The sequence below is a fragment of the Eptatretus burgeri genome, chromosome 2, assembly GCF_056783735.1.
Source record: "Eptatretus burgeri isolate ZD-2024b chromosome 2, Ebu_testis_v1, whole genome shotgun sequence".
Classification (NCBI taxonomy): Eukaryota; Metazoa; Chordata; class Myxini; order Myxiniformes; family Myxinidae; genus Eptatretus; species Eptatretus burgeri.
The window spans coordinates 41,234,411-41,261,638 of record NC_140962.1 but is presented as its reverse complement, the minus strand read 5'-3'; the positions used below and the strand labels follow the sequence as shown (position 1 = coordinate 41,261,638).

General features: G+C 55.0%; 1 long non-coding RNA gene across 1 annotated transcript in view; it reads right to left on the bottom strand.

Moving 5' to 3' along the window:
- LOC147031888 (uncharacterized) overlaps positions 1–19,650 on the bottom strand; it is a 143,433-nt gene extending 123,783 nt beyond the window's left edge. The window contains exon 1 of the long non-coding RNA XR_015054804.1: positions 19,383–19,650. This is a non-coding gene — a long non-coding RNA (uncharacterized LOC147031888). The remainder of the gene's footprint in view (positions 1–19,382) is intronic.
- Between the last annotated feature and the right edge of the window lie 7,578 nt (positions 19,651–27,228).

Here is a 27,228-nt window from a genome sequence, read left to right as displayed (position 1 = left end):
AAAGGGGAGGCGGCACGAGGAGAGAGAAAGGGGAGGTGGCACGAGGGCAGAGAAAGGGGAGGAGGAGCGAGGGGAGAGAAAGGGGATGCGGCGCGAGGGGAGAGAAAGGGGGCGTGGTGCGAGGGGAGAGAAAGGGGAGGAGGCGCGAGGGGAGAGAAAGGGGAGGAAGCGCGAGGGGAGAGAAAGGGGACGCGGAGCGAGGAGAGAGAAAGGGGACGCGGAGCGAGAAGAGAGAAAGGGGAGGACGTACGAGGGGAGAGAAAGAAAAGGCGGCGGGTGAGCATAGAAAGGGGAGGACGAGCGAGGGGAGAGAAAGGGGATGCAGCGCGAGGGGAATGGAGGGAGGAGGCACGAAGGGAGAGAAAGGCGAGGCGGCACGAGAGAGAAAGGGGAGGAGGGGCAAGGGGAGAGAAAGAAAAGGCAGCACGCGAGGGGAGAGAAAGGAAGGAGGCGGCACGAGGAGAGAGAAAGGATGGAGGAGGCGCGAGGAGAGAGAAAGAAAAGGTGGTGCGCGAGGGGAGAAAAAGGGGAGGCGGCGCAAGGGAAGAGAAAGGGGAGGCGGCGCGAGGTGAGAGAAAGGGGAGGCGGCACGAGGGGAGAGAAAGAAAAGGTGGTGCGCGAGAAGAGAGAAAGGGGAGGCAGCGCGAGGGAAGAGAAAGGGGAGGCGGTGCGAGGGGAGAGAAAGGGGAGGAGGCGCAAGGAGAGAGCAAGGGGAGGGAACGAGGAGAGAGAAAGGGGAGGCGGCGCGAGGGGAGAGAAAGGAGGGTGGCGCGAGGAGAGAGAAAGGATGGAGGAGATGCAAGGGGAGAGAAAAGGGAGGGGCACAAGGGGAGGGAAAGGGGAGGCAGCACGAGGGGAGGCTGTGCACGAGGGGACAGAATGAAAAGGTGGCACGTGAGGAGAGAGAAAAGGGAGGCGGCGCGAGGGGAGAGAAAGGGGAGGAGGCACGAGGGGAGAGAAAGAAAGGGGAGGGGCGCGAGGGGAGAGAAAGGGGAGGTGGCACGAGGGGAGAGAAAGGCCGCAGAGCGAGGGGAGTGAAAGGAGGGAGGCAGCGCGAGGGGAGAGAAAGGAGGAAGGCAGCGCGAGAGAGAAAGGGAAGGCAGCGCGAGAGAGAAAGGGGAGGCGGCACGAGGAGAGAGAAAGGGGAGGCTGTGCACGAGGGGAGAGAAAGGAGAGAGGCAGCACGAGGGGAGAGAAAGGATGGAGGAGGCGCAAGGGGAGAGAAAGGGGAGGCGGCTCGAGGGGAGAGAAAGGGGAGGCGGAGCGAGGAGAGAGAAAGGGGGCGCGGAGCGAGGAGACAGAAAGGGGACGCGGAGCGAGGAGAGAGAAAGGGGAAGCGGAGCGAGGAGAGAGAAAGGGGAAGCGGAGCGAGGAGAGAGAAAGGGGAGGACGTACGAGGGGAGAGAAAGAAAATGCGGCGGGTGAGGAAAGAAAATGCGGCGGGTGAGGATAGAAAGGGGAAGACGAGCGAGGGGAGAGAAAGGGGACGCAGCGCGAGGGGAGAGAAAGGGGATGCAGCGCGAGGGGAATGGAGGGAGGAGGGACGAAGGGAGAGAAAGGCGAGACGGCACGAGAGAGAAAGGGGAGGAGGGGCAAGGGGAGAGAAAGAAAAGGCAGCACGCGAGGGGAGAGAAAGGAGGGAGGCGGCACGAGGAGAGAGAAAGGATGGAGGAGGGGCGAGGGAAGAGAAAGGGGAGGCGGCGCGAGGGGAGAGAAAGAAAAGGTGGTGCGCGAGGGGAGAAAAAGGGGAGGCGGCGCGAGGGAAGAGAAAGGGGAGGCGGCGCGAGGGGAGAGAAAGGGGAGGCGGCGCGAGGGGAGAGAAAGGGGAGGCGGCGCGAGGGGAGAGAAAGAAAAGGTGCTGCGCGAGAAGAGAGAAAGGGGAGGCGGCGCGAGGGGAGAAAAAGGGGGGGGGGCGCGAGGGGAGAGAAAGGGGACGCAGAGTGAGGGAGCGCAAGGGGAGGCCGGGCGAGGTGACAGAAGGGAGGAAGGGCTGCGAGGGGAGTGAAAGGAGGGAGAAGGCACGAGGGGAGGTTGTGTACGAGGGGAGAGAAAGAAAAGGCAGCGCGTGAGGAGAGAGAAAGGGCGGGAAACGCGTGAGGAGAGAGAAAGGGGAGGCGGCATGAGAGGAGAGAAAGGGGAGGAAGCACGAGGGGAGAGAAAGGGGAGGAGGGGCGAGGAGAGAGAAAGGGGAGGGGCGTGAGGAGAGAGAAAGGGGAGGCGGCATGAGGGGAGAGAAAGAAAAGGTTGCGTGCAAGGGGAGAGAAAGGTGAGGCAGAGCATGAGGAGAGAAAGGGGAGGAGGAACGAGGGGAGAAAAAGGGGAGGCGGTGTGAGGGTAGAGAAACGTGACGAGGCAGGGGAAGGAGAAAGAAGACGCGGTGCGAGGAGAGAGAAAGGGGACGTGGCGCGAGGAGAGAGAAAGGGGACACGGCGCGAAGGGAGAGAAAGAAGATGCGGCGCGAGAAAAGTGAAAGGAGTAAGGCGGAGTAAGTGGAGAGAAAGTGGAGGAGGTGCGTGAGGAGAGAGAAAGGAGTCAGGCGGCGCGAGCGGAGAGAAAGTGGAGGGGGCGCATGAGGAGAGAGAAAGGAGAAGTGGCATGAGGGGAGAGAAAGCGGAGGAGGCGGGAGGGGTGAGAAAGGGGAGGCGGCGCGAGAAAAGAGAAAGGGGACGCCGAGCGAGGGGGGAGAGAAAGGGGAGGAGTCGCGTGGAGAGAGAAAGGGGAGACGGCGCGAGGAGAGAGAAAGGGGATGGGGAGTGAGGGGAGAGAAAGGGGAAGGAAAGGGGAGAGAAACGGTAGGCAGCGCGAGGGGAGAGAAAGGGGACGCGGAGCGAGGGGAGAGAAAGGGGACGTGGCGCAAGGGGAGAGAAAGGGGACACGGCGCGAGGGGAGTGAAAGGAGGGAGGAAGCATGAGGGGAGAGAAAGGGGAGGAGGCGCGAGGGAAGAGAAAGGGGAGGTGACGCGAGGGGAGAGAAAGGGGAGCAGGCGTGAGGGGGAGAGAAAGGGGAGGCAGCGAGAGGGGAGAGAAAGGGGAGGAAGCATGATGGGAGAGAAAGGGGAGGCGGCGCGTGAGGAGAGAGAAAGGGGAGGCGGCATGATGGGAGAGAAAGGGGGGGCGGCGCGTGAAGAGAGAGAAAGGGGAGGCGGTGCGAGGGGAGTGAAAGGAGGGAGGCGGCGCGAGGAGAGAGAAAGGAGGGAGACGGCACGAGGGGAGAAAAAGGGGAGGCAGCATGAGGGGAGAGAAAGGGGAGGCGGCGCGAGGAGAGAAAGAGGAGGTGGCGCGAGGGGAGAGAAATAAAAGGCGGCGCGTGAGGAGAGAGAAAGGGGAGGTGGCGCATGAGAGAGAAAGGGGAGGCGGCGTGAGTGGAGAGAAAGAAAAGGAGGGGCGCGAGGGGGGAGAAAGGTGAGGCGGAGCATGAGGAGAGAAAGGGGAGGAGGCACGAGGGGAGAGAAAGGGGAGGCGGTGTGTGGGTAGAGAAACGGGACGAGGCATGAGCGGAGAGAAAGAAGACGCGGCGCGAGGAGAGAGAAAGGGGAGGCGGCGCGAGGGGAGAGAAAGGGGAGGGTGTGCACGAGGAAAGAGAATGAGGAAGCGGAGCGAGGGGAGAGAAAGGGGAGGCGGCGCGAGGGGAGAGAAAGGAGGGAGGAGGCGCGAGGGGAGAGAAAGAAAAGGCGGCGGGTGAGGATAGAAAGGGGACGCGGAGCGAGGAGAGAGAAAGGGGAGGGGCATGAGGGGAGAGAAAGAGGAGACGGCGTGTGAGGAGAGAGAAAGGGGAGGCCGGGGTGAGAGAAAGGGGAGGCAGCACGAGGGGAGAGAAAGGGCAGGTCGCAAGAGGGGAGAGAAAGGGGAGGCACGAGGGGAGAGAAAGAAAGGGGAGGGGCGGGAGGGGAGAGAAGGGGGCGGTGGGACGAGGGGAGAGAAAAGGGCCGCAGAGCGAGGGGAGTGAAAGGAGGAAGGCGGCGCGAGAGAGAAAGGGAAGGCAGCGCGAGAGAGAAAGGGGAGGCGGCACGAGGAGAGAGAAAGGGGAGGCTGTGCACGAGGGGAGAGAAAGGAGAGAGGCAGCACGAGGGGAGAGAAAGGATGGAGGAGGCGCAAGGGGAGAGAAAGGGGAGGCGGCACAAGGGGAGAGAAAGGGGAGGCTGTGCACGAGGGGAGAGAAAGGGGAGGATGTGCACGAGGGGAGAGAAAGGGGACGTGGTGCGAGGGGAGAGAAAGAAAAGGCAGCACGCGAGGGGAGAGAAAGAGGAAGGCGGCACGAGGAGAGAGAAAGGGGAGGTGGCACGAGGGGAGAGAAAGGGGAGGAGGAGCGAGGGGAGAGAAAGGGGACGCGGCGCGAGGGGAGAGAAAGGGACGCGGCGCGAGGGGAGAGAAAGGGGACGCGGAACGAGGAGAGAGAAAGGGGAGGAGGCGCGAGGGGAGAGAAAGGGGACGCGGAACGAGGAGAGAGAAAGGGGACGCGGAGCGAGGAGAGAGAAAGGGGACGCGGAGCGAGGAGAGAGAAAGGGGAGGAGGTACGAGGGGAGAGAAAGAAAAGGCGGCGGGTGAGCATAGAAAGGGGAGGACGAGCGAGGGGAGAGAAAGGGGACGCAGCGTGAGGGGAGAGAAAGGGGATGCAGCGCGAGGGGAATGGAGGGAGGAGGCACGAAGGGAGAGAAAGGCGAGGCGGCACGAGAGAGAAAGGGGAGGAGGGGCAAGGGGAGAGAAAGAAAAGGCAGCACGCGAGGGGAGAGAAAGGAAGGAGGCGGCACGAGGAGAGAGAAAGGATGGAGGAGGCGCGAGGGGAGAGAAAGAAAAGGTGGTGCGCGAGGGGAGAAAAAGGGGAGGCGGCGCAAGGGAAGAGAAAGGGGAGGCGGCGCGAGGTGAGAGAAAGGGGAGGCGGCACGAGGGGAGAGAAAGAAAAGGTGGTGCGCGAGGAGAGAGAAAGGGGAGGCAGCGCGAGGGAAGAGAAAGGGGAGGCGGTGCGAGGGGAGAGAAAGGGGAGGAGGCGCAAGGAGAGAGCAAGGGGAGGGAACGAGGAGAGAGAAAGGGGAGGGGGCGCGAGGAGAGAGAAAGGATGGAGGAGACGCAAGGGGAGAGAAAAGGGAGGGGCACAAGGGGAGGGAAAGGGGAGGCAGCACGAGGGGAGGCTGTGCACGAGGGGACAGAATGAAAAGGCGGCACGTAAGGAGAGAGAAAAGGGAGGCGGCGCGAGGGGAGAGAAAGGGGAGGAGGCACGAGGGGAGAGAAAGAAAGGGGAGGGGCGCGAGGGGAGAGAAAGGGGAGGTGGCACGAGGGGAGAGAAAGGGGCCGCAGAGCGAGGGGAGTGAAAGGAGGAAGGCGGCATGAGGGGAGAGAAAGGAGGGAGGCAGCGCGAGGGGAGAGAAAGGAGGATGGCGGCGCGAGTGAGAAAGGGAAGGCAGCGCGAGAGAGAAAGGGGAGGCGGCACGAGGAGCGAGAAAGGGGAGGCTGTGCACGAAGGGAGAGAAAGGAGAGAGGCAGCACGAGGGGAGAGAAAGGATGGAGGAGGCGCAAGGGGAGAGAAAGGGGAGGCGGCACGAGGGGAGAGAAAGGGGAGGCGGCACGAGGGGAGAGAAAGGGGATGCGGAGCGAGGAGAGAGAAAGGGGACGCGGAGCGAGGAGAGAGAAAGGGGACGCGGAGCGAGGAGAGAGAAAGGGGAAGCGGAGCGAGGAGAGAGAAAGGGGAAGCGGAGCGAGGAGAGAGAAAGGGGAAGCGGAGCGAGGAGAGAGAAAGGGGAGGACGTACGAGGGGAGAGAAAGAAAATGCGGCGGGTGAGGTAAGAAAAGGCGGGGGGTGGGGAGAGAACGGAGAAGACGAGCGAGGGGAGAGAAAGGGGACGCAGCGCAAGGTGAGAGAAAGGGGATGCAGCGCGAGGGGAATGGAGGGAGGAGGCACGAAGGGAGAGAAAGGCGAGACGGCACGAGAGAGAAAGGGGAGGAGGGGCAAGGGGAGAGAAAGAAAAGGCAGCACGCGAGGGGAGAGAAAGGAAGGAGGCGGCACGAGGAGAGAGAAAGGATGGAGGAGGCGCGAGGGGAGAGAAAGAAAAGGTGGTGCGCGAGGGGAGAAAAGGGGAGGCGGCGCAAGGGAAGAGAAAGGGGAGGCGGCGCGAGGTGAGAGAAAGGGGAGGCGGCACGAGGGGAGAGAAAGAAAAGGTGGTGCGCGAGAAGAGAGAAAGGGGAGGCAGCGCGAGGGAAGAGAAAGGGGAGGCGGTGCGAGGGGAGAGAAAGGGGAGGAGGCGCAAGGAGAGAGCAAGGGGAGGGAACGAGGAGAGAGAAAGGGGAGGGGGCGCGAGGAGAGAGAAAGGATGGAGGAGACGCAAGGGGAGAGAAAAGGAGGGGCACAAGGGGAGGGAAAGGGGAGGCAGCACGAGGGGAGGCTGTGCACGAGGGGACAGAATGAAAAGGCGGCACGTAAGGAGAGAGAAAAGGAGGCGGCGCGAGGGGAGAGAAAGGGGAGGAGGCACGAGGGGAGAGAAAGAAAGGAGGGGCGCGAGGGGAGAGAAAGGGGAGGTGGCACGAGGGGAGAGAAAGGGGCCGCAGAGCGAGGGGAGTGAAAGCAGGAAGGCGGCATGAGGGGAGAGAAAGGAGGGAGGCAGCGCGAGGGGAGAGAAAGGCGGAAGGCGGCGCGAGAGAGAAAGGGAAGGCAGCGCGAGAGAGAAAGGGGAGGCGGCACGAGGAGAGAGAAAGGGGAGGCTGTGCACGAGGGGAGAGAAAGGAGAGAGGCAGCACGAGGGGAGAGAAAGGATGGAGGAAGCGCAAGGGGAGAGAAAGGGGAGGCGGCACGAGGGGAGAAAAAGGGGAGTCGGCACGAGGGGAGAGAAAGGCGGTGCGGAGCGAGGTGAGAGAAAGGGGACGCGGAGCGAGGAGAGAGAAAGGGGACGCGGAGCGAGGAGAGAGAAAGGGGAAGCGGAGCGAGGAGAGAGAAAGGGGAAGCGGAGCGAGGAGAGAGAAAGGGGAAGCGGAGCGAGGAGAGAGAAAGGGGAGGACGTACGAGGGGAGAGAAAGAAAATGCGGCGGGTGAGGAAAGAAAATGCGGCGGGTGAGGATAGAAAGGAGAAGACGAGCGAGGGGAGAGAAAGGGGACGCAGCGCGAGGGGAGAGAAAGGGGATGCAGCGCGAGGGGAATGGAGGGAGGAGGCACGAAGGAAGAGAAAGGCGAGAAGAGACAGAAAAGGTGGTGCGAGAGGGGAGAGAAAGGGGAGGAGGAGCAAGGAGAGAGAAAGGGGAGGCGGCGTGTGAGGAGAGAGAAAGGGGAGGTGGGGTGAGAGAGAAAGGGGAGGGAGCACGAGGGGAGAGAAAGGGGAGGCGGCGCGAGGGGAGAGAAAGGAGGGCGGCGCGAGGGGAGAGAAAGGAGGGCAGCGCGAGGAGAGAGAAAGGATGGAGGAAACGCAAGGGGAGAGAAAGGGAGGGCACGAGGGGAGAGAAAGGGGAGGGCACGAGGGGAGAGAAAGGGGAGGCGGTGTGTGAGGAGAGAGAAAGCGGAGGCCGGGGTGAGTGCGAGAAAGGGGAAGCAGCACGAGGGGAGAGAAAGGGGAGGCGGCGCGAGGGGAGAGAAAGGGGAGGGTGTGCACGAGGAAAGAGAATGAGGAAGCGGAGCGAGGGGAGAGAAAGGGGAGGCGGCGCGAGGAGAGAGAAAGGAGGGAGGAGGAGCGAGGGGAGAGAAAGAAAAGGCGGCGGGTGAGGATAGAAAGGGGACGCGGAGCGAGGAGAGAGAAAGGGGAGGGGCATGAGGGGAGAGAAAGAGGAGGCGGCGTGTTAGGAGAGAGAAAGGGGAGGCCGGGGTGAGAGAAAGGGGAGGCAGCACGAGGGGAGAGAAAGGGCAGGTCGCAAGAGGGGAGAGAAAGGGGAGGAGGCACGAGGGGAGAGAAAGAAAGGGGAGGTGGCACGAGGGGAGAGAAAGGCCGCAGAGCGAGGGGAGTGAAAGGAGGAAGGCGGCGCGAGAGAGAAAGGGAAGGCAGCGCGAGAGAGAAAGGGGAGGCGGCACGAGGAGAGAGAAAGGGGAGGCTGTGCACGAGGGGAGAGAAAGGAGAGAGGCAGCACGAGGGGAGAGAAAGGATGGAGGAGGGGCAAGGGAGAGAAAGGGGAGGCGGCACAAGGGGAGAGAAAGGGGAGGCTGTGCACGAGGGGAGAGAAAGGGGAGGCTGTGCACGAGGGGAGAGAAAGGGGAGGGTGTGCACGAGGGGAGAGAAAGGGGACGTGGTGCGAGGGGAGAGAAAGAAAAGGCAGCACGCGAGGGGAGAGAAAGAGGAAGGCGGCACGAGGGAAGAGAAAGGGGAGGAGGCGCGAGGGGAGAGAAAGGGGACGCGGAGCGAGGAGAGAGAAACGGGACGCGGAGCGAGGAGAGAGAAAGGGGACGCGGAGCGAGGAGAGAGAAAGGGGACGCGGAGCAAGGAGAGAGAAAGGGGAGGACGTACGAGGGGAGAGAAAGAAAAGGCGGCGGGTGAGGACAGAAAGGGGAGGACGAGCGAGGGGAGAGAAAGGGGACGCAGCGTGAGGGGAGAGAAAGGGGATGCAGCGCGAGGGGAATGGAGGGAGGAGGCACGAAGGGAGAGAAAGGCGAGGCGGCACGAGAGAGAAAGGGGAGAAGGGGCAAGGGGAGAGAAAGAAAAGGCAGCACGCGAGGGGAGAGAAAGGAGGGAGGCGGAACGAGGAGAGAGAAAGGATGGAGGAGGCGCGAGGGGAGAGAAAGAAAAGGTGGTGCGCGAGGGGAGAAAAAGGGGATGCGGCGCAAGGAGAGAGCAAGGGGAGGGAACGAGGAGAGAGAAAGGGGAGGCGGCGCGAGGGGAGAGAAAGGAGGGTGGCGCGAGGAGAGAGAAAGGATGGAGGAGACGCAAGGGGAGAGAAAGGGGAGGGGCACAAGGGGAGGGAAAGGGGAGGCAGCACGAGGGGAGGCTGTGCACGAGGGGACAGAATGAAAAGGCGGCACGTGAGGAGAGAGAAAAGGGAGGCGGCGCGAGGGGAGAGAAAGGGGAGGAGGCACGAGGGGAGAGAAAGAAAGGGGCGGGGCGCGAGGGGAGAGAAAGGGGAGGTGGCACCAGGGGAGAGAAAGGGGCCGCAGAGCGAGGGGAGTGAAAGGAGGAAGGCGGCATGAGGGGAGAGAAAGGAGGGAGGCAGCGCGAGGGGAGAGAAAGGAGGAAGGCGGCGCGAGAGAGAAAGGGAAGGCAGCGCGAGAGAGAAAGGGGAGCCGGCACAAGGAGAAAGAAAGGGGAGGCTGTGCACGAGGGGAGAGAAAGGAGAGAGGCAGCACGAGGGGAGAGAAAGGATGGAGGAGGCGCAAGGGGAGAGAAAGGGGAGGCGGCAGGAGGGGAGAGAAAGGGGAGGCGGCACGAGGGGAGAGAAAGGGGACGCGGAGCGAGGAGAGAGAAAGGGGACGCGGAGCGAGGAGAGAGAAAGGGGACGCGGAGCGAGGAGAGAGAAAGGGGACGCGGAGCGAGGAGAGAGAAAGGGGAAGCGGAGCGAGGAGAGAGAAAGGGGAGGTCGTACGAGGGGAGAGACAGAAAATGCGGCGGGTGAGGATAGAATGGGGCAGACGAGCGAGGGGAGAGAAAGGGGACGCAGCGCGAGGGGAGAGAAAGGGGATGCAGTGCGAGTGGAATGGAGGGAGGAGGCACGAAGGGAGAGAAAGGCGAGACGGCACGAGAGAGAAAGGGGAGGAGGGGCAAGGGGAGAGAAAGAAAAGGCAGCACGCGAGGGGAGAGAAAGGAGGGAGGCGGCATGAGGAGAGAGAAAGGATGGAGGAGGCGCGAGGGGAGAGAAAGAAAAGGTGGGGCGCGAGGGGAGAAAAAGGGGAGGAGGCGCAAGGGAAGAGAAGGGGGAGGGGGGGCGAGGGGAGAGAAAGGGGAGGCGGCGCGAGGGGAGAGAAGGGGGGCGTGGTGCGAGGGGAGAGAAAGGGGAGGAGGCGCGAGGGGAGAGAAAGGGGACGCGGAGCGAGGAGAGAGAAAGGGGACGCGGAGCGAGGAGAGAGAAAGGGGACGCGGAGCGAGGAGAGAGAAATGGGAGGACGTACGAGGGGAGAGAAAGAAAAGGCGGCGGGTGAGGATAGAAAGGGGAGGACGAGCGAGGGGAGAGAAAGGGGACGCAGCGCGAGGGGAGAGAAAGGGGATGCAGCGCGAGGGGAAGGGAGTGAGGAGGCACGAAGGGAGAGAAACTCGAGGCGGCAAGAGAGAGAAAGGGCAGGAAGGTCAAGGGGAGAGATAGAAAAGTCAGCACGCGAGGGGAGAGAAAGGAGGGAGGCGGCACGAGGAGAGAGAAAGGATGGAGGAGGCGCGAGGGGAGAGAAAGAAAAGGTGGTGCGCGAGGGGAGAAAAAGGGGAGGCGGGGCGAGGGAAGAGAAAGGGGAGGGGGCGCGAGGGGAGAGAAAGAAAAGGTGGGGCGCGAGAAGAGAGAAAGGGGAGGCAGCGCGAGGGAAGAGAAAGGGGAGGCAGCGCGAGGGAAGAGAAAGGGGAGGCGGTGCGAGGGGAGAGAAAGGGGAGGAGGCGCAAGGAGAGAGCAAGGGGAGGGAACGAGGAGAGAGAAAGGGGAGGCGGCGCGAGGAGAGAGAAAGGATGGAGGAGACGCAAGGGGAGAGAAAGGGGAGGGGCACAAGGGGAGGGAAAGGGGAGGCAGCACGAGGGGAGGCTGTGCACGAGGGGACAGAATGAAAAGGCGGCACGTGAGGAGAGAGAAAAGGGAGGCAGCGCGAGGGGAGAGAAAGGGGAGGAGGGACGAGGGGAGAGAAAGAAAGGGGAGGGGCGCGAGGGGAGAGAAAGGGGAGGTGGCACGAGGGGAGAGAAAGGCCGCAGAGCGAGGGGAGTGAAAGGAGGAGGGCGGCATGAGGGGAGAGAAAGGAGGGAGGCAGCGCGAGGGGAGAGAAAGGAGGAAGGCGGCGCGAGCGAGAAAGGGAAGGCAGCGCGAGAGAGAAAGGGGAGGCGGCACAAGGAGAGAGAAAGGGGAGGCTGTGCACGAGGGGAGAGAAAGGAGAGAGGCAGCAAGAGGGGAGAGAAAGGATGGAGGAGGCGCAAGGGGAGAGAAAGGGGAGGCGGCACGAGGGGAGAGAAAGGGGAGGCGGCACGAGGGGAGAGAAAGGGGACGCGGAGCGAGGAGAGAGAAAAGGGACGCGGAGCGAGGAGAGAGAAAGGGGAAGCGGAGCGAGGAGCGAGAAAGGGGAAGCGGAGCGAGGAGAGAGAAAGGGGAGGACGTACGAGGGGAGAGAAAGAAAATGCGGCGGGTGAGGAAAGAAAATCCGGCGGGTGAGGATAGAAAGGGGAAGACGAGCGACGGGAGACAAAGGGGACGCAGCGCGAGGGGAGAGAAAGGGGATGCAGCGTGAGGGGAATGGAGGGAGGAGGCACGAAGGGAGAGAAAGGCGAGACGGCACGAGAGAGAAAGGGGAGGAGGGCAAGGGGAGAGAAAGAAAAGGCAGCACGCGAGGGGAGAGAAAGGAGGGAGGCGGCACGAGGAGAGAGAAAGGATGGAGGAGGCGCGAGGGGAGAGAAAGAAAAGGTGGTGCGCGAGGGGAGAAAAAGGGGAGGCGGCGCAAGGGAAGAGAAAGGGGAGGCGGCGCGAGGGGAGAGAAAGGGGAGGCGGCGCGAGGGGAGAGAAAGAAAAGGTGGTGCGCGAGAAGAGAGAAAGGGGAGGCAGCGCGAGGGAAGAGAAAGGGGAGGCGGTGCGAGGGGAGAGAAAGGGGAGGCGGCGCAAGGAGAGAGCAAGGGGAGGGAACGAGGAGAGAGAAAGGGGAGGCGGCGCGAGGAGAGAGAAAGGGGACACGGAGCGAGGAGAGAGAAAGGGAACGCGGAGCGAGGTGAGAGAAAGGGGACGCGCAGCGAGGAGAGAGAAAGGGGAAGCGGAGCGAGGTCAGAGAAAGGGGAGGACGTACGAGGGGAGAGAAAGAAAATGCGGCGGGTGAGGAAAGAAAATGCGGCGGGTGAGGATAGAAAGGGGAAGACGAGCGAGGGGAGAGTAAGGGGACGCAGCGCGAGGGGAAAGGGGATGCAGCGCGAGGGGAATGGAGGGAGGAGGCACGAAGGGAGAGAAAGGCGAGACGGCACGAGAGAGAAAGGGGAGGAGGGGCAAGGGGAGAGAAAGAAAAGGCAGCACGCGAGGGGAGAGAAAGGAGGGAGGTGGCACGAGGAGAGAGAAAGGATGGAGGAGGGGCGAGGGAAGAGAAAGGGGAGGGGGCGGGGGGGGAGAGAAAGAAAAGGTGGGGCGCGAGGGGAGAAAAGGGGGAGGCGGCGCGAGGGAAGAGAAAGGGGAGGCGGCGCGAGGGGAGAGAAAGGGCAGGCGGCGCAAGGGGAGAGAAAGGGGAGGCGGGGCGAGGGGGGAGAAACGGGAGGCGGGGGGAGGGGCGAGAAAGGAGGGAGGAGACGCAAGGGGAGAGAAAGGGGAGGGGCACAAGGGGAGGGAAAGGGGAGGCAGCACGAGGGGAGGCTGTGCACGAGGGGACAGAATGAAAAGGCGGCACGTGAGGAGAGAGAAAAGGGAGGCGGCGCGAGGGGAGAGAAAGGGGAGGAGGCACGAGGGGAGAGAAAGAAAGGGGAGGGGCGCGAGGGGAGAGAAAGGGGAGGTGGCACGAGGGGAGAGAAAGGGCAGGCGGCGCGAGGGGAGAGAAAGGGGAGGCGGCGCGAGGGGAGAGAAAGGGGAGGCGGCGCGAGGGGAGAGAAAGAAAAGGTGGTGCGCGAGATGAGAGAAAGGGGAGGCAGCGCGAGGGAAGAGAAAGGGGAGGCGGCGCGAGGGGAGAGAAAGGGGAGGCGGCGCGAGGGGAGAGAAAGGGGACGGAGAGTGAGGGAGCGCAAGGGGAGGCGGCGCGAGGTCAGAGAAAGGAGGAAGGGGTGCGAGGGGAGTGAAAGGAGGGAGAAGGCACGAGGGGAGGTTGTGTACGAGGGGAGAGAAAGAAAAGGCAGCGCGTGAGGAGAGAGAGAAAGGGCGGGAAACGCGTGAGGGGAGAGAAAGGGGAGGCGGAGCAAGGGGAGAGAAAGGGGAGGCAGCGTGAGAGAGAGAAAGGGGAGGCGGCATGAGAGGAGAGAAAGGGGAGGAAGCACGAGGGGAGAGAAAGGGGAGGCAGCGTGAGAGAGAGAAAGGGGAGGCAGCACGAGGGGAGAGAAAGGGGAGGAGGGGCGAGGAGAGAGAAAGGGGAGGGGCGTGAGGAGAGAGAAAGGGGAGGCGGCATGAGGGGAGAGAAAGAAAAGGTTGCGTGCAAGGGGAGAGAAAGGTGAGGCAGAGCATGAGGAGAAAAAGGGGAGGCGGTGTGAGGGTAGAGAAACGTGACTAGGCAGGGGGGAGAGAAAGAAGACGCGGCGCGAGGAGAGAGAAAGGGGACGTGGCGCGAGGAGAGAGAAAGGGGACACGGCGCGAAGGGAGAGAAAGAAGATGCGGCGCGAGAAAAGTGAAAGGAGTAAGGCGGAGTAAGTGGAGAGAAAGTGGAGGAGGCGCGTGAGGAGAGAGAAAGGAGTAAGGCGGCGCGAGCGGAGAGAAAGTGGAGGGGGCGCATGAGGAGAGAGAAAGGAGAAGTGGCGTGAGGGGAGAGAAAGGGGAGGAGGCGTGAGGGGTGAGAAAGGGGAGGCGGCGCGAGAAAAGAGAAAGGGGACGCCGAGCGAGGGGGAGAGAAAGGGGAGGAGTCACGTGGGAAGAGAAAGGGGAGACCGCGCGAGGAGAGAGAAAGGGGAGGAAGCGCGAGGAGAGAGAAAGGGGAGGAAGCGCGAGGAGAGAGAAAGGGGAGGAGGCGCGAGGGGAGGCTGTGCACGAGGGGAAAGAAAGAAAAGGCGGCGCATGAGCAGAGAAAGGGGAGGCGGCGTGACAGAGAAAGGGGAGGCGGCGTGACAGAGAAAGGGGAGGCGGCGTGAGGAGAGAGAAAGGGGAGTTGGCGCGAGGGGAGAGAAAGGGGAGGTGGCGATTGGGGAGAGAAAGGGGAGGTGGTTGCAGGGGAGAGAAATAAAAGGCGGAGCGCGAGGAGAGGGAAAGGGGAGGAGGCGCGTGAGGAGAGAGAAAGGGGAGGTGGCGCATGAGGAGAGAGAAAGGGGAGGCGGCGTGAGTGGAGAGAAAGAAAAGGTGGCGCGCGAGGGGAGAGAAAGGTGAGGTGGAGCATGAGGAGAGAAAGGAGAAGAGGGGCGAGAGAGAGAAAGGGGACGCGGCGTGAGGGGAGAGAAAGGGGAGGCGCGAGGGGAGTGAAAGAAGGGAGGCAGCACGAGGGGAGAGAAAGGGGAGGCGGCGCGTGAGGAGTGAGAAAGGGGAGGAGGCGCGAGGGGAGAGAAAGAAAAGGCAGCGCGTGAGAAGAGAGAAAGGGGAGGCGGCACGAGGTGAGAGAAAGGGGAGGGATCACGAGGGGAGAGAAAGCGGAGAGGACGAATCGGTGGTGCGCGAGGGGAGAGAAAGGGGAGGCGGCGCATGAGGAGAGAGAAAGGGGAGGAGGCACGAGAGAAGAGACAGAAAAGGTGGTGCGCGAGGGGAGAGAAAGGAGAGGAGGCGCAAGGAGAGAAAGGGGAGGCGGCGTGTGAGGAGAGAGAAAGAGGAGGTGGGGTGAGAGAGAGAAAGGGGAGGTAGCACGAGGGGAGAGAAAGGGGAGGCGGCGCGAGGGGAGAGAAAGGAGGGCGGCGCGAGGGGAGAGAAAGGAGGGCGGCGCGAGGGGAGAGAAAGGATGGAGGAAACGCAAGGGGAGAGAAAGGGGAGGGCACGAGGGGAGAGAAAGGGGAGGCGGCGTGTGAGGAGAGAGAAAGGGGAGGCCGGGGTGAGAGAGAGAAAGGGGAAGCAGCACGAGGGGAGAGAAAGGGGAGGCGGCGCGAGGGGAGAGAAAGGGGAGGGTGTGCACGAGGAAAGAGAATGAGGAAACGGAGCGAGGGGAGAGAAAGGGGAGCCGGCGTGAGGGGAGAGAAAGGAGGGAGGAGGGTGGAGGGGAGAGAAAGAAAAGGCGGCGGGTGAGGATAGAAAGGGGACGCGGAGCGAGGTGAGAGAAAGGGGAGGGGCACGAGGGGAGAGAAAGAGGGGGGGGGGGGGGAGGAGAGAGAAAGGGGAGGCGGGGGTGAGAGAAGGGGGAGGCAGCACGAGGGGAGAGAAAGGGGAGGCGGCGCGAGGGGAGAGAAAGGGGAGGGTGTGCACGAGGAAAGAGAATGGGGAAGCGGAGCGAGCGGAGAGAAAGGGGAGGCGGCGCGAGGGGAGTGAAAGGAGGGAGGCGGCGCTCGGGGAATGAAAGGAGGGAGGAGGCGCTCGGGGAGAGAAAGGAGGGAGGAGGCGCGAGGGGAAAGGGGAGGCGGCACGAGGGGAGAGAAAGGGGAGGCGGCACGAGGGGAGAGAAAGGGGAGGCTGTGCACGAGGGGAGAGAAAGGGGAGGCTGTGCGCGAGGGGAGAGAAAGGGGAGGCTGTGCACGAGGGGAGAGAAAGGGGAGGCTGTGCACGAGGGGAGAGAAAGGGGACGCGGTGCGAGGAGAGAGAAAGGGGACACGGTGCGAGGAGAGAGAAAGAAAAGGCAGCACGCGAGGCGAGAGAAAGGAGGAACGCAGCACGAGGAGAGAGAAAGGGGAGGCGGCACGAGGGGAGAGAAAGGGGAGGAGCGAGGGGAGAGAAAGGGGAGAAGGTGCGAGGGGAGAGAAGGGGGAGGGGCGAGGGGAGAGAAAGGGGAGAAGGTGCGAGGGGAGAGAAAGGGGAGGAAGCGCGAGGGGAGAGAAAGAAAAGGCGGCAGGTGAGGATAGAAAGGGGAGGACGAGCGAGGGGAGAGAAAGGGGATGCAGCGCGAGGGGAGAGAAAGGCGATGCACCGCGAGGGGAGAGAAAGGGGATGCAGCGCGAGGGGAGAGAAAGGGGATGCAGCGCGAGGGGAGAGAAAGGGGATGCAGCGCGAGGGGAGAGAAAGGGGACGTAGCACGAGGGGAATGGAGGGAGGAGGCAGGAAGGGAGAGAAAGGCGAGGCGGCACGAGGAGAGAGAAAGGGGAGGAGGGGCAAGCGGAGAAAAAGAAAAGGCAGCACGCGAGGGGAGAGAAAGGAGGGAGGCGGCACGAGGAGAGAGAAAGAAAAGGTGGTGCGCGAGGGGAGAAAAAGGGGAGGCAGCGCGAGGGAAGAGAAAGGGGAGGCGGCGCGAGGGGAGAGAAAGAAAAGGTGGTGCGCGAGAAGAGAGAAAGGGGAGGCAGAGTGAGGGGGGGGGAAGAGAGGTGGGTTGAGCTATGCCTCACCAAACGTTGCTATACCATGGGATGGAGGGATGTTAGGAAGGAGAGAGACAGACAGAGAGAATGAAAAAAAAATTAAAAAGACGAGAGAAAGGTGAGGGTTGGCGGTGGGGTTAGTAAAGAGAACGATACGTTTTGCTTCATGACCGAACATACACACAAAAACAAACTCATATCAGAACAGCTGTGCACACAACGTCAAAACAGACTTTCTAAAGTAATCCGCTGGCACATCTGCCAAAACGTTGATGTCCCAGGTCCAGAAAATTTGAAAGAACATGAACCAAAAGTAATCACCGAAAACATGGAAGTACTGACTGCTCACATATGAACTAATCTTCCCATCGAGCATGAACATCAAAAACAAAGCGTTGCGACCAGATATCATACTTAGGTACAAAAAAAAAGGAGAAAAGGGCATTGCTGATTGAGGTGTTAAGACCAGTGATTTTGGACTAAATGATGCAGAAATCAGGAAAATGACCAAACACCAAGACCTCAAGAATGAAGTGAGAAGATCCTGGAAGCTGAAGAATGCCAAAGTTGTACCAGTGATAGCTGGACCGACAGGATTGATGATAAAGAACCTCACAAAGATATTAAACAGAGGGGCAATACCCCTGGGTGCTCACCTGGTAGTGGCTGTATAAGATAACCAAAACCAGGCAACCACTGGTAGGCATGGATGACCCACAAAATATACAGGGGGCTGCAAAAGTAGGTATACAGTAATGAAAAACAAAACGTGCACACAAAACAAAGAAAAAAACAAAAGATGTATTACAGAAAAAATTACGAAAATAAAAATATTAAAAATGGTCATAATTATTTTTCTGAATTCTAGTATTAAATGAATCCTCGCACCACTATTATAATACTGGTAATACTGGTATAATCCTTACTGTATACCTACTTTTGCAGCCCCCTGTATAATTGAGAAAAAAATAAATATCTTTGGATGTCTTTTTATAATGCCTTGAACAAACCTTGGTATATCACGGGTGATAAAGGTTGTGGTCAAATTTCATCGAAATTGTATGTGTGGTTTCAGAAAAGAAAGAAGAAAGCAAATGGATATTTTCCCACAGACTTTGGTATGTCACGGGTGGTGAAGATGGTGGTCAAGTTTCATCAGACGTACTTTTGGAGAAGAATGCAAATACTTATTTTGGGGAGCAACCCCCCCCCCCTTAAATCCCCTGAGAGCCAGATTTTTCTTGTCATTAACAAACCTTGGTCGTTCATGGGTGATGAAGGTCGTCATGAACTTTCATCAGAATTGTGTGTGTTGTTTGAGAATAAAGCAAATACCTCTCTGGTGAGGGAACCCACTCTCTTCTCACCCCCCCCCCGCCCCCCCCCGTAAACTCCCTCTGTAGACCCCTTCAGACGTCCATTAAGGGTGTTGAAAGTTGTGGTCAAATTACATTGAAATTGTACGTGTAGTTTCCGAGAGGAAGTTGCAAGTATTTGTGCACGGACAACGCGCCATCCCATCAGCTCCCCAGAACTACTTTAGAGGTGAGCTAAAAACCATCCCTGGGAATATCATTACAAACAAACTACAAGTAGAAGCTGTCCAGGGCTCAGCGACGATCCTGAAGAGAGCCCTCGGCACAAAACTTTGAGAACAGAAAACTTCACAGCTTGGTCCATGAATCATGACCTCTTACTGAAATGAAGGGGGATACTTTGAACCCACCAGGGAGGACTCCATTTCACATTCTGAAACTCCATATGCAGATACCAATCAACGACACACACACACACACACACACACACACACACACACACACACACACACACACACACACACACACACACACACACACACACACACACACACACACACACACACACACACACACACACACACACGATATCCGCAATTTTTCGGGAAGCGGCAGGTTGGAGTTAGTGCGATTACCGACTACAGTACGTACTGTACACAACCCAGAAACCTTGAGTATCATTCACCGAAAAACAACGTGACATTTATATACACGTTTCAGGGATATGTTCACAAACATCATTCTTTTTAAACAGCTGCGTGTGATGGGTGGAAAACCAGAATTGGTGTCAAAGCCATCCAATGCTCGCCTGTTTATACATTTATCATTTTTAAAAGACTACTCTAATAATTAATATTTTTTATAAAGCATTGCAGTGAAGTCTGATCCAAATAATTTTAAAGCAATATATGTATATTGTAATCAGTAACAAGAGCGCAAGTGAGCACAATACAGAATTGTGCTACTTCATGGAAAACAGCATCCTGGTTGCCATGGCAACCACTTTAGATGACGAACGTCTCCACAGTCTGTACCTATGTACCAAATATGAAACGTGAAAGTTGAGAACTTTGGGAGTGAGAGTGCGGATAGGAAGGGACGACGGGTATCACATAATACGCCCGGATATGTGTGTGTGTATATATATATATATCTTCTTCTTCTTTCGGCTGCTCCCGTTAAGGGTCGCCACAGCGGATCATCCGTATGATCCGCATCGTGATTTGGCACATGTTTTACGCCGGATGCCCTTCCTGACGCAACCCTGGTCGCCTCTTACGACACAGGGATATGGTACACCTATTTTAACCGGGGTATACACCGGCCCAGTACACTGGTACTCATTTCGCCGATCTAGGAAGGATGACAGGCTGAGTCAACCCCCTGGTGTATTAATTCAATGGCCCAACGGGGCTTGAACTCAGGACCTTTTGGATCCCAAGCCGCTGCCCTAACCACTGCGCCAACACACCAGGATAGATATATGTATATATATATATATATATATATATATGGCATATAAAAAATAGTGTGGTAAAAACATTAGAAAGGAAAAAATAATTTGCACCAAAAACTAACATTTTCACGCTCACGTTCACACCGGGGGTATCCTTATAGCTCTCTGTTCTTCGAACAGGCGAGCTAAAAATTGACTCAGGAATTTAGAAAACACTTTAACACTGCAAAAACGGCTCGGAAATCGGGCGTTATCAAATATATTTCGCAATGAAACTCACAAAGGGAAACATATAATCTTTGAAAAGAAAATCCAATTACCAAATGCTGAAGAAACAGGCTCGAGGACAAAGGAAACGTTGATAAAACCTCAATATGATACGGGATGAAAGTTTGCCACCACGGTACCTGTAACAGGCATGGCACGTCCGAACACCCACGGAGAGTCCGTACAGATCCAACTCTACCCATATGTACCACGTCCGTGTGTACTGTAAACGTGCCTCCACCTTGTAGTAACTGTTGACTGTACATCCAGATCAGGACACGAACTGTAATGCACAGCTCGGCAACGTGGCTTCAGCACTCAAACACTCCAACGGAACGCCTTGCTTGGCAAGCGATTACCAATTACCCTCGACACAACTAATCACCCGGAAAGGCCCGTACAATGTCCGAATTGGACAAATCAACACTTTTTTGGGGGAGTCGGAACTGCTAATACTTTCCAATCTGGAGCTTACATCAAGGCCAAAAAACATGGCGGCTTCAGACCCCGCGAGGTTTCCCAGGAAACGCCTTAAGACCCCAGAGAGCGAGGTGCCCGAGGATCGCCTGATTAAGGCTACAATTAAATAAGGCCGTTACATACACACATACATATACATATTAGTAGGAGAGCTGGCTGAGTTTCATTCTCAAAGTTGCGCCCAAAAGGTTCGTTGATCTCATTGGCCAGTGAAGACCATCCGATTTATAACAAGGAGAAATGTGTCCAAGAGCAGCGTCCTAAAGGTTTTGTCGGCTAAAAAAACATAACAATAAGAATAAACATTTTTTAAAAAACAACAACAACAACTTCCGATATTTCGCCACGTGCCTTGAATAAGCCAATAGCGAAACCCATCATGATGTATTTACGTATTTACGATATATCGTGTATTTACGAAATAAATAATGTATTTACGAAATTACAATATGATAAATGGAATAATCTTTAAATAGTAACGTGAACTTTTCGAAACTTTAAAGCAAACATCCGAATATATTTAAAAGTTCATGATAAACGCTCTGAAAAGGCAACGTCCGTGTGAGGATGTGTACATGTGCTCAGTATTTAAGGAGATCCAGATCTTGCATATATAAGAGCCGAGTCCTAGAGATTAAGGTTTTGTCTGAACAAAAAGAAGAAGAACAAAAAGAAGAAGAACAAAAAGAAGAAGAACAACGCCGAGCTCTCTATGAGCAGCGTCTCGCGTAGCGTCATAACTAAAAAGTGATTTCTTAAGTGCGGCTTTCTTGGGGTTAAGGATTATTTGATCCTTCAAGTGGACCCCTCGAGCCCCTCCAATCCAAACATCGCACCCAAACTGCCCCTTCGGTATTTGGCACATAGTGTGACATGTGTTTTAATTACATTTAAGAAGTTTTAATCCCTGGGGTTAACCGATAAGAAAGGGCTAATTAAGGGTTCATTAAGACTTCGATCTCAAATTTGCACCCAACACCCGTTCTGATCTCATAAGATTGCTTCACCCACCCACTAACTAAATTCATCACTTAAGAACGATTTTTGTCTGGGGTTTACGGATAAGAAGGGTCTTAAGGGCGCAAGGGTCTTCACATCGACGGAGAAGGAAACACGAGAGGCAGAGGGCACATTGAGATAATGAAAAAAAGCGATGACGCGGGTGTAGTCGATGTTGATTCTAATGTGCATTGTAATATATGTGGCACAATGATCATCAAAAGCAAGTGAGAAAAAGGCAAGATGAACACACAACATTCTCAGTGAAATCGATTTGATATACACTGACGGGCCATGTTGTGATAACCGGGGGACAATTCAACACATTGGGGGTCGAAAAATAAACATAGCATAAGGAAATTGAAAGTGAAGAGGGTGACTATACGATGCACTGTCACTGTCATGATGAGTTTTATTAGGTTACTACAAAATATCGTGCCTGTGCTAACAGTCAGAGGGAGATGACATGACAATGCCGTAAACACAGAATGATATAAGAAATCTGTCGAATGTGCTCGAAGATGGGTCTACGTCTGGTACACGAACAAATGCTTTTTTTTAACAAACTCCAGATGCGTGTCTCGACTCCACTTCTGAATTGTTCTCTGAATCAGAGCCAGCTATACGAATAATATGATAGGTTATCAAAAACTAAACGTGCTACATATCAGAGACTATCTTCTTCTTCTTTCGGCTGCTCCCGTTAGGGGTCGCTACAGCGGATCATCCGTATAATCCGCATAGTGATTTGGCACATGGTTTACGCCGGATGCCCTTCCTGATGGAACCCTGGTCGCCTCTTACGACACAAGGATATGGTACACCTATTTTAACCGGGACATACACCGGCCCAGTACACTGGTACTCATTTCGCCGACCTCGGAAGGATGACAGGCTGAGTCAACCCCCTGGTGTATTAATTCAGTGGCCCAACGGGGCTTGAACTCAGGACCTTTTGGATCCCAAGCCGCTACCCTAACCACTGCGCCAACACCAGGCTCTCATATCATATCAGAGACTGTAAGGAATAAAAATTACTGACCATTACAAAGTAAAAACTAGAGGGGGAGCACTCGGTAGAGTGCAAAACCTCCGTCGTCAATGCTGCTAGGTCACTCAAGTGAACCTGATATCCTATTCATTCAATTTGACGTCAACAGTGCTCACAGAGTTATAGTTTGCAACTTTCCCTTTTACTTTTAACTTTTACATACTCAATTCATTCGTCATAACTAGATTCCTTGAGACAGAAATTGATTTTACGTGGGTATATCCACCTGAAGTTCTAAAATCAGCTGCAATTATAATTTTGGCACGTTTTTTTTGTTGCAAATCACTTATAACATGTAGAAATGAAAAAAAAATCGGAATTTTGTTGAAAAAAAAAGTTGCAAAATTGTTTTTTTTTCTCTAACAATTTTTTTTGGGGGGGGCGGGGTTGGAAATCGCTTAAAACATGTAGAAATGCAAAAAAAAGAAATCGAAATTTTGTTGAAAAAAAAGTTGCAAAAAAATTTTTCTCTAACGATTTTTTTTGGGGGAAAGGGTTGGAAATCACTTAAAACATGTAGAAATGCAAAAAAAAAAAAAAAAATTAAAATATTTTTTCAAAATGGCCGCCATATTGGATTTTGGACCTAGTCCAAAATCTAATGGCATGATCCTTGGACCAGACCTTACCCACCCCCCACCAAGTTTCGTCAAAATCCGTCGAGGAGTTTTTCCGTAATACTGTTCACAAACAAACAAACAGAAAGGGGTGAAAACAGTAACCTCCATCCATCTTCGATGGCGGAGGTTAATAACTTTGAGGATCTCGGCCCACCAAAACAGGCTTGACATTTCAGGTATTTTGGCTCATTCACCCTTCAGAATTATCACTATCATGATCATTCATCGTCATCCTCATCATCTTCATCATCATCATCATCATCACCATCATCATCACTTCTTGCTTCAACTTCAGATGATGAATCGATCATCAGATCATCCGTTCTGGATGGATCACCATCAGCGTCCATTTCAACTGGTATTTCTGGAACAAGCACCTGGGGCAGTTGATGTCCATCAAACCAGATGATTCGATAGTGACCATCAATGATTTCCCATCCCGCAGTTGGAGATTTTGGTATGGTAGCCAGGTGGGAACTGCCCCACATTGTAGCCACAAAACCAGTCCTTACACTATGTGGCCGCAACTCAGCTGAGCAAGGATGGATGCTGCTGCCTTCGATGCTCTTCAGTTTGTCGAACGGTCGCATGGAATTCGATTTGCGGTTATACATGCGATTGACAACATCGAAACGGTAGTTGTTCAGCGTCGTGGTCTTTTTCGCACCGTACATGAGGCAGACGAACTCCTCGAGGACGGCAAACATTTCATCGTCCGGCTCTTTGTAGCTGAGGGATGAAAAACCCCGAATGAACTTCTTGTGGGCACACATTATATCATACGCCGTTTCTTCCTTTTCCTTGTGAATGCTGATGTGTAGTCACATCCCGTGAATGCATGCAGGCCAGGCAGAGCTGCGCACACATCCGGACCGATTTGCGCTGCTACATTAGTAACGTTCACATAGCGTCGATTATCCTTACCGGACGTCCCAACTTCGATCCAAATTATACATGTAAATCGATGAACATGGTGAAGGAGAATCACCAGTATGTGGGTGTCCGAGGCAAGTACTACAATGTCGCCATCTTGACAATCAAGGTCAGCCACTGTCAAATGGAAGCACAATCTCGTGTCTGCCTCTGGGTGATTACAGAACAGATCTTGATTTATTTTTTTCCGCACTCCACCATTCACAACAGAATACTTGGCACATTTACCATTGACACCGAGGAAAACGATTCTTCCTTCCAGAATGTGTCGGTACTGCTCCCCAGCCCAGTCATCCATCATGAATTCCGGTAGACCTCTCTTGAAGGAACTCGATTTCAGAGCTTTCTCAATGTTCTTCAGTCTTATCTGGTCCAGGCCACTGATAACTTAACGTTGCTCTTCGGCTCCTCGTCTTTCCCGTTCGCAGTCCTTAATGGAAGGTTCCTCGTAAGTGTCAAACGCTATGTCTATACGTTTTGACTGGTGGGATAAGGCCGCAACGAGGTTACCCCGTGACAGACCACCGTAAGTCGGGGGTAGCTTTTGTGTGCTTTTTCGGCAACATCCAAGTCATAAGTTACCAAGGCATACATCTGACCGCATTCCTCGGCACACCGTTTGCTGATACGCATAGTTTCGGTGACGACGTCATCTTTCGTTGGTGCTTCATCGAGATTTAGCATGTAGTACACGCTTTGCTTCGGCAACGCATCCTGATGAAATCGAGCGTTGAATCCTGACCACTTCGGCATATCATTCGCTCCGAGACAGTGACCCATCATCCATACTTTGTCCAGTTTCCGGGCACGCTGCGTCAGGTCCGGAAGCTCGATATCAGTGTGTATGTAGTCGAACATATCCATCTTCGTTTTTTTTTGATATGGGGGGATTTCCGCAGGTGGCAATACCAATTTCCTCTTCATTTTTTGTTTGCTGGACCCTGCCGATGACATTGAAGGGGTCACGTTTGGTGCTGTCACAGTGGGCTGACAAACAGGCCTAATGGGAGGATCTGGATTTTCTTTCTCTTCTACCAGCAGTGGATGATTTTGGCATAAGATACCCATTGTATCATGGAGCGTATCAGACCCAGACAGCGTGTGGGTAAGTTCATCGTAGTTATCCCAAGCGTTACCCATAACAAGACCGTGCGCTGTGCCATCGGGAGTGCATTTGTCCTTCTCTATAATTACGCTTGCCAATTCTGTCTCCAGCTCTTCTTCCTTGCTGTAACTGATGCCATACCCGAATTTTTTGAGCACCGTGAGTATTTTCCGCCTACCGGTAAAGGATTTTATCAACATAGAGAGCAGGATGTGTTTTCGTGGCATGACACTGCCATTGCGAACAATAAAGAGTGCATCTTCGCTAGCACACGTGGCTCGATGTCTTACCGATTCAGAATGTGCCTCGTTGTTGGGTCCGCCGAACAAAACTCTATAGAATGTTTCAACCAGTTTGGGGGATTTACCCTCCCCTCTAAGCAAGGAATCCATATTGAGTGGATCATTCAATGGTGTTTTTTCCATCCCTTTCAATGCCCTCCTCAACAACAATGCCGCCGTGAATACTTGGCCTTCCGGCGATGATCTGAAATCATAGACAACCTTGATGGAGGCATAATCTAAAAGGCTGTTATGGATGATGGCGCCCAACTTTCTATTCTCAGGAGTGTACACGGTCACCCTTCCAACAAGATGTTTCCGCAGAAGCTCAGCGAGGTATGAAGTACTACTGATGGAAAACTCCTCGCCGAGTTCATCACAAATGTCTAAGTACCGATCGTAGATGGATTAAGAGATACTCTGGACGACTACCAAGAAGCACGTTTGCCTTGACATAGGCAAGAATGTCACCGAAGGCACATTTTGCTTTTTCTGATAAATTGGAATCTTTCGTTTTTGATCTCAGCGCAGCTTTGAGTCTCTCATTCCTACAGCTGTGGTGAAACTTTGCCTCTTTTGCGATCAAATCGATACCAGCTATCTTTTGCAGTACGTGAGATTCATTTAGGATCTGTGCTGCATCCCTTATTTTCTGTTCTGCTTCCTTGGTTTGACAATTTCCGAGGCCCTCCTTCCGCCCATCACTTAGAGATTTACACACTTTATCACAGTATAGACAAATAGCCGGAAGAAGGCCAATGCGCGACTGTATTGATGACGTTGCTGCTGAACGCAGCTGCATAGTGCGCACAGCTTCATGTTGATTAGCAACAAGCGTTGAAGATGGAAGGCTGTGAAATTTTTGTAGCACTTACTGTGATATCCGTCGAGTTGATCGGGGGTTTCTGGCAGGTTGTCTATCACGAGGCGATATTTGGACTCGGCGAACTTCGTCATTGTCCTTCTACTTTCGGCAGCTTTGCGAAGCGTTATCCATTTCTCACCTGTCATTTTCATGATTTTGCCTGCTTCATTTGGGATAACGTGGATGATGCAGTGCTGTGGTTGAACCAGCACAGTAACAGTGCGGTTATCATCTGTAAATGAAATAGGAGACTAGATTCAAAGGTCATTCAGTGAAAATATAACGACCTGAAAATATCTGACAGACCTGTTAGACGAATGGTTAAACGTCTATGTTTTTGTCACTCCCAGGGCGCCGCCATCTTGCGAACATGAATTTGATGGATAAAACTATAAGAACGATTCTGTCATCGTATTGCGATGCTAATCTTACATGCAGCAAGTTTAGCAATGGAAACTAAAAGACACGAAGGTAAAGAGGAAAAAGAAACTCACCCCCGACTTCTGGTCTCTCAGTTAAATTCTGTGATTGTGGAAATGCTGTCGTCTCTGTCTCCACGTTGGCAGCCATTTCAGGCGACTCTTCTGGATTCATTTTGTTTGCAGGCCAGAAAGGCCTTGAGGTGGCAGTGCGGTTTCACTTCGACTACCATCTTGTCTGCTAAAGCATCCTACTAGTGTATACATGGGCCGAGCTACAGCTGTTGGCGCTGGTCACCGGAGACATGTCGAAAGACAAGTGGAGATTATTCTGGTCTTATCTAATTTGTTTATTTGTTCGGTGATACACCGGCGAAGTTCATATAAACTTTAAGCATATACCGGATGAGTAGAGGATTTCTCAGTTTGCGAATCATCTGATTGTCAAGGTCGGCCCGGAAAATGCTACCTGTACTGGTAAAAGTGGATCTCGAAAAAGTGGAAAATTTTAACCCTGTCCCACAAATTTATATTTTCGCGTCTATTTCCTAATTTATATCTATGCCTCCGGAGCATATTCCACGTTCATTAAACGGTTGTCGATGAAGACAACGCAATGGAACCAGGCATTCGGAATGTGGTTGTAATTTGTATTCCAGATGCTATTGGAAGATCCTTGCGCCCTTAAGACCCTTCTTATCCGTAAACCCCAGACAAAAATCGTTTTTAAGTGATGAATTTAGTTAGTGGGTGGGTGAAGCAATCTTATGAGATCAGAACGGGTGTTGGGCGCCAAATTGAGATTGAACTCTTAATGAACCCTTAATTAGCCCTTTCTTATTCATTAACCCCAGGCACTATTGTTTCTTCAATGGTTGTAATTTGTGTTTTTTTGTAACTATCTATAGACCCCCCGTCATGTAACTGAATGGGTGTCAGCTCAATCAAATTATTTTTCCAAGGGCTATGTGAAGACCCTTGCGCCCTTTAGACCCTTCTTATCCATAAACCCCAGACAAAAATCGTTCTTAAGTGATGAATTTAGATGGTGGATGGTTAAAGCAATCTTATGAGATCAGAACGGGTGTTGGGCGCCAAATTGAGATTGAACTCTTAATGAACCCTTAATTAGCCCTTTCTTATCCGTTAACCCCAGGGATTAAAACTTCTTAACAAATGTAATTTAAACACATCTCACACGATGTGTCCAAATACCGAAGGGGCAGTTTGGGCGCGATGTTTAGATTGGAAGGGCTAGAAGGGTCTACTTGAAGAATCAAATAATCCTTAACCCCAAGAAAGCCGCACTTAAGAAATCACTTTTTATCCCCCGC